Source organism: Eptatretus burgeri, chromosome 24 (assembly GCF_056783735.1).
Source record: "Eptatretus burgeri isolate ZD-2024b chromosome 24, Ebu_testis_v1, whole genome shotgun sequence".
Classification (NCBI taxonomy): Eukaryota; Metazoa; Chordata; class Myxini; order Myxiniformes; family Myxinidae; genus Eptatretus; species Eptatretus burgeri.
The window spans coordinates 328657-334944 of NC_140984.1; the positions used below are offsets into that span (position 1 = coordinate 328657).

At 44.6% G+C, this 6288-nt stretch overlaps 1 protein-coding gene across 1 annotated transcript in view; it reads left to right on the forward strand.

Moving 5' to 3' along the window:
* Positions 1 to 6288, forward strand: part of LOC147007820 (uncharacterized) — a 20973-nt gene that overhangs the window by 1660 nt on the left and 13025 nt on the right. The window lies entirely within an intron of this gene.

Consider the following 6288-nt stretch of genomic DNA (forward strand, 5'->3'; position numbering starts at 1 on the left):
GTATCGTGGAATGAGTAGTGGGTTTTGAACACGCACACAAGGTGAATACACACATAAACACACACACACATTTCCTGTATACACACACAAAAGTGTATACACACACGAAGGTGGACACACACACAGGTGGATACATACACACATCACACATACACACACGCATACACTGTATACACACACACACACACACACACACACACACACACACATACACTGAAAACACACACACGAAGGTGGATACACACACACATGCACATATACTGTATAGACACACAGGAAGGTGGATACACACACACACACAGGTGGATACAAACACACACAAACACACACGCATACACACACATACTCTGTATACACACACACGCACACACACATACACTGTATACACACACGAAGGTGGATACACATAGGTGGATACATACACACACATAAACACGCACACACATACATACGCACACACACACAGGTGGATACACACACACACACACACACACACACACACACACACACACACACACACACACACACACACACACACACACATACACTGTATACACACACACATACACACACGAATGTGGATACATACACACATGAAGGTGGATACACACACACATTTCATGATAAATCAGTGAAACACTCACAGATGATTAAACATTGTCCTCGTTCAGAAAACCCTTCACTGTTGTTGTTTTCTCGGTTCAATCTCTCTCCTGTTGTGGGATAACCCAGGGTTCCCCTCCGAGGAGCGGTTACTACCTTTGGGGACACCGAGAACCACAGGGGAAGGTTCACCCTCGTTTACCTCAGAAAGTAATTTTTTAACTTTCGATGTTCCTGAAGGTTTTTTTGCGTGTCGAGTATCGACTCGGCACTGGGATGAGGGGCAAAATTTTGGTGTCCTGTCTGTCTACCCTACTCACAGTCTCCTTTTCATTGTCCATCTAACCTACGTCACAGCGTTATTACGCGATGACGTCATTTGCTTTCACACCTTCTTCTGAGACGTGTACGTAATGTCGTCAGAACGTACTGTGACGTCCACGGGACTTGAACAGTCCCACCAACGTAGAATGAGCCGAAACGATGGAGGCGGTTTATTTATTCATAACCCAAACATGGCGGTTCCAATCGCTCTACCGCAAACGGGACGAGGAAGGTGGCACTAGTCGCTTTTCACTGAGTTGATAACGTTTATTCGTTTTTATTATTACCAGAAATAACAAGACTCGGCAAGAAGAGGGATCCGGGGAGATTCGACGGGATGGTGTGGGATCGGGCGTGGGGAAAAACACAGACAATTCCAATGAATATACAGTTCTCAATCCCTCTAAGGCGCCAAGCACACACACACACACACACACACAAAACGTAGCTATTTCTGGTGGTCAGGCTGGACCGTGGTGTGGACGCAACTGTCCCTGGATCGGCGTCGGACGAGCTGGCCTTGCTCTCGTCAGGGGGGCAGGAGAAACCGTGGTGCTGTCGACCTCCTGGTCTTGGCCCAAGTCTGCTCACAGCCGCCAGGGAACCAGTTCTGGCGCCAAGTTGCGAGCAGGAGAGGGAGGCAGGTCTGCCCGCCGTTCGACCCCGTACTCCGAGTCAGCAGATCCCCAGAGCCAACCAAGGTGAGGCACGAGGCTCGGCAAGGCTCCAAGACACGATCAAGAACACGATCGATTCAGCACAACAAAAAGGACGCTCTCTCCCGCCACACGGAACCACACCAAAAAAAACACGATCGTTCTGGTTGTAATCTTCTTCTTCTTCCTTTTTTGACCCCGAACAGAACCTTTTTATCCTTCGTCCTCGTCACTCCCAATCGAGCCGTTTATTGGCCCACCGCCATCGCCTTCCGCCAATCGTGATCACGGGGCGGAGCCATCCGCCGCACTGTCCTGTGACGTCACGGCCAGTCTTCAGAGAATACCAAAAGGGGTTTACGCAGACACACTTACCCTATCCCGTGTCCCTATCTAATTACGTGACATTTATCATTTCCCCCTTGAAGAAATGAACATTTACTAGACAACTTATCACCACTGAATTGCTACTTATTACATCGAGATCCTGGTAAACTCGAACAGCATGGCATACCTAATTAAACATCCTAATTACCCTTTGAATGCATACCCCCCCCTCAAACGTAACAGTACGATTTGTCTCACAAGCAGCCATCTTGTTGTTTTGTCAAGCCTTGTAGGCCGGAATATTTATGAGGCCTGATCGTCTCATTGACGAGTTAGGAAAAGGGGAGAGCAGAGGTTGAGAGAGTTGCAAGAAGGAAAGCTATTTTTACGAAGAGAGAAACAAAAGAAGAGCGACGAGGAGTGCAAATGGCGCCGCGGTGAGGGTGCTTTGCGCCGGACCCTGAGCCTTAACCCAGGCCCAGCGCCATTTTCTCGTCAGTTTAAAAAAGAAGAAAAGTTTCTTCATTAGTTTAATGTTCAGTGAATTCTGGAAACTTTTGTTTTGTTGCGTGTCAATCGTTACATCCGACTAAGCATGGGGATGCCGCTGGTAATTTTTTATATTTATAATAAAATGTATAAAAGTATGACTGGAATGATTGTTATTAGAACACATTTGCTTTTTGTATAATTAAAGTCAGAAGCATTTAATAATGATAAAAATTAAAAACCATTGAATTTGATGTTGTTATCCTGCATTACATGTCACTCACTCTGTGATCTTAATCCCACAACACTAATTTATCAAAACCTTGTCTTAGATACAGATTCCTGTTTTCGCATCTCTGTTGCATCATAAACGCACAATGGCTCGACACGCAATGCATGGACTTCCACTTGTTTTTCCACAAAGGAAGGCGACGCTGGATTCACTTACCAAGTGAAGAGACTTCGTGATTAAGGACACGGGGCTGTGGGGGACGCGCATCCAAACACGAAGGAAGCGATTTTCCCTCTTTCGACGCTTCAACCCAAAATAACCACAGCAATCATCGCGAGATCTCGTTGATGACGACGTGAGGATGACGTCACGCGGTGGTTGTTGTTGTTGTTGAAAGGTTTTTTTTTAAATTTCAACCTCCTTCCGGTTTCTCCTCGGGCTCGATCCTTCTCTCATTTGGGTCCGAAGTCCTCACGGAGGTCTCATCAGTCCCACTCGGTATTGTCCGTGCCGTGTCTGTATCGATTATGATTTACTTTCACCTCAGGCTCACGGAGGATCTTCCACATGAATGGCATGATGCGGGACAGACACGTCCGCCACGTAATTACTGATCCACGGGAACATATCGGACCCAAGACATGTTTGAAATATCGGACTATTCGCCGCTGTCTCGTTTTTGGCCCAATCTCTCAATGGTGAAGAATAACTTCAAAAATTAAATAATTCTCCTATCCGGATCCGGATTCGGATCTTCACCAAAATCTCATTGATTAGTCCTCGCCACACACACAACGTGTCCACCAAGTTTGGTCCGAATCCGTCCACAACTTCTGGAGATATCCTGTACACAAACACACAAACTCATCTTGTTCGTGTCACCCACCCCAAACTCATCCGCCATGTTTTGTCATCATCCGTCCATAACTTGTTGAAATGTCACGGTACGTCTAGTTTTTGGTCCCATCTCTCAGTGATGAAGAATCACTTTAAAGAGGTCACATCGTCGCTCTCCGTGTTCGTGTTCCTTCGAAGCTCCGATGGGAGCCATCACGTGGCACCTCGTGTTTGCTTTCGCCCTCCCGGAGCATCTCGAGTGTGTCGATGGGTGAGAGGACCGCACACCTGTATCAAGGTTACGGTCTCCTCCGTCAGGGGTGACGGTGGAGGGACTGCTTTGCCGTGTTGCTGGTCGAAACGTTGAGTCATTCGGTGCAACGATAGGTTGGAGTACTCATGACATGGATCCTGTTAATACAATCTCCAAACACCCATCGTTGCTATGGTGATGTTCTACCCACTTCAGTACCCTACATCATATTCCTCACAATTTCCCTTTAAATAAATAAATATACATAATTGATATATATTCAACGAAAGAAGCGTGCTATGACATGACGATGACGTCATGTGCATAAATTACACGTCATATGTATATATATCAAATGTATTTCTACAAATATATATATATATATATATATATATATATATATATATATATACATATATATATATATATATATATATATGTTTGTATAAACAAATATATTTGATAGACTTGTGATTGTTTCGTTTATTGAGGCAAATTATGAAAAAATAAGAGTGTTTGGTGGTTTTTGAACGGCCTTATGTTGGGGTTAAACATGTGACGAATCAGCTGATTGTGATTTAACCGTGGCGGAGGCTGAAATGGATGAGAGGTGTCGAGTTAATCAATCCGTGATCATGTGACGAATCAGCTGATTGTGATTTAACTGTGGCGGAGGCTGAAATGGATGAGAGGTGTCGAGTTAATCAATCCGTGATCATGTGACGAATCAGCTGATTGTGATTTAACCGTGGCGGAGGCTGACATGGATGAGAGGTGTCGAGTTAAGCAATCCGTGATCATGTGACGAATCAGCTGATTGTGATTTAACCGTGGAGGAGGCTGACATGGATGAGAGGTGTCGAGTTAAACAATCCGTGATCATGTGACGAATCAGCTCATTGTGATTTAACCGTGGCGGAGGCTGAAATGGATGAGAGGTGTCGAGTTAAGCAATCCGTGATCATGTGACGAATGAGCTGATTGTGATTTAACCGTGGAGGAGGCTGACATGGATGAGAGGTGTCGAGTTAAACAATCCGTGATCATGTGACGAATCAGCTCATTGTGATTTAACCGTGGCGGAGGCTGAAATGGATGAGAGGTGTCGAGTTAATCAATCCGTGATCATGTGACGAATCAGCTCATTGTGGTTTAACCATGGCGGAGGCTGACATGGATGACAGGTGTCGAGTTAATCTTGTACTGGCACAGTAAATGTGTGTTTCCCAATCATTCCGTCACACATTGTGACCACATTGCGGTCGTTCTTGTTGTACAATCATTGTATCATCAAGTATTGTCTGGTTTCGTACCTCCAACGACTCGACGGTCACGCAGCTCTCGAGCGCATAGATCTCCGCAATGGTATAAAGCCGAAACCAGCCCTGGAACATCCCGAAACACACAAACACACACACACACAATGAGAAATATTTGTGTTTACACGTTTAACAGGTCCTCATAAACCAAAACACTAACTCACCAACACCTGACATGCAAGAGATTCACTAACTTGGGGTCTGACTCTAACACATCCTCCCTTTGTTAATGGTCAGGTGGACGCATCGATCATGGCCACCATGAGGGTTGTGCTCATCAGGCACCAACTGAGGCAGTTGCTTTCGACGACGTCATCGGGAATGTTGCAAACATGGTGAACAAAGATGAAACTTTGCTGGTGGTCACTGCGGACCACTCGCACACATTCTCCCTTGGAGGCGACGCCGTGCGTGGAAACCCCATCTTTCGTGAGTTCCTGGGGAGATGAGGCATAAGCCTTTAATTAATACCAGGTGAGGTTGACTCGGCCTTTAATATCCTGACAAACATCCCTTTTCCCAAACGATCAGTTCTGGACAATTGAGAAGAGGTCCCAGTTGGAACACACTTTAAAGAACACCGAAGAACCATGAATCGGAAACCGAACCTGTAGTTCAACACTACTTTGGGTCTGAATTTGTCAAACTGGACGGACTCTCGTCCTGATTGTGCTGCACAGAGAGAGTCATTGTTTTACTCTGTCCGCCTGTCTGGCAGTGAAACAAAATTGAAAACAATTCCAAACAGGAAACTCAGTTTTTATTGATGTTACAAAGGACACAAACAGTGGGATAAAAAGGTTAGGAATATGCGTGTTTACTATGGAAGACATATATCAAGTCCTTTATTGGCTTTCATTTGACACCATGACCTTTGACCTTACGTGCCCTTGAAAGGTCAAAATAATTTTACGGTCATTAACTTCGTCAAAAATGGTTTAATTGACTTCAAACTAAGACTAAAATATTCCTTATTCTATTCCTTATAATCACCATTCAGGTTGAGGATGTATCAAATTTAAATTTGATCCCCAAAATAACTTTATGCCTTAAATGGGCGGGATTTGTTGTGCCTGGCACCACTTGTTTAAATTTGTGAACGAAATAAGAAATCACTAAAGTTATGTTTTATCATGTACTCATTGATATACTTAAGTCTTCCTGGAACTTATGCAACATTTCCAGGTGGTGACACAGTTTCAATCAATAATGACAAATCAGGATCAACTGAAGGCACATGTATGTTTT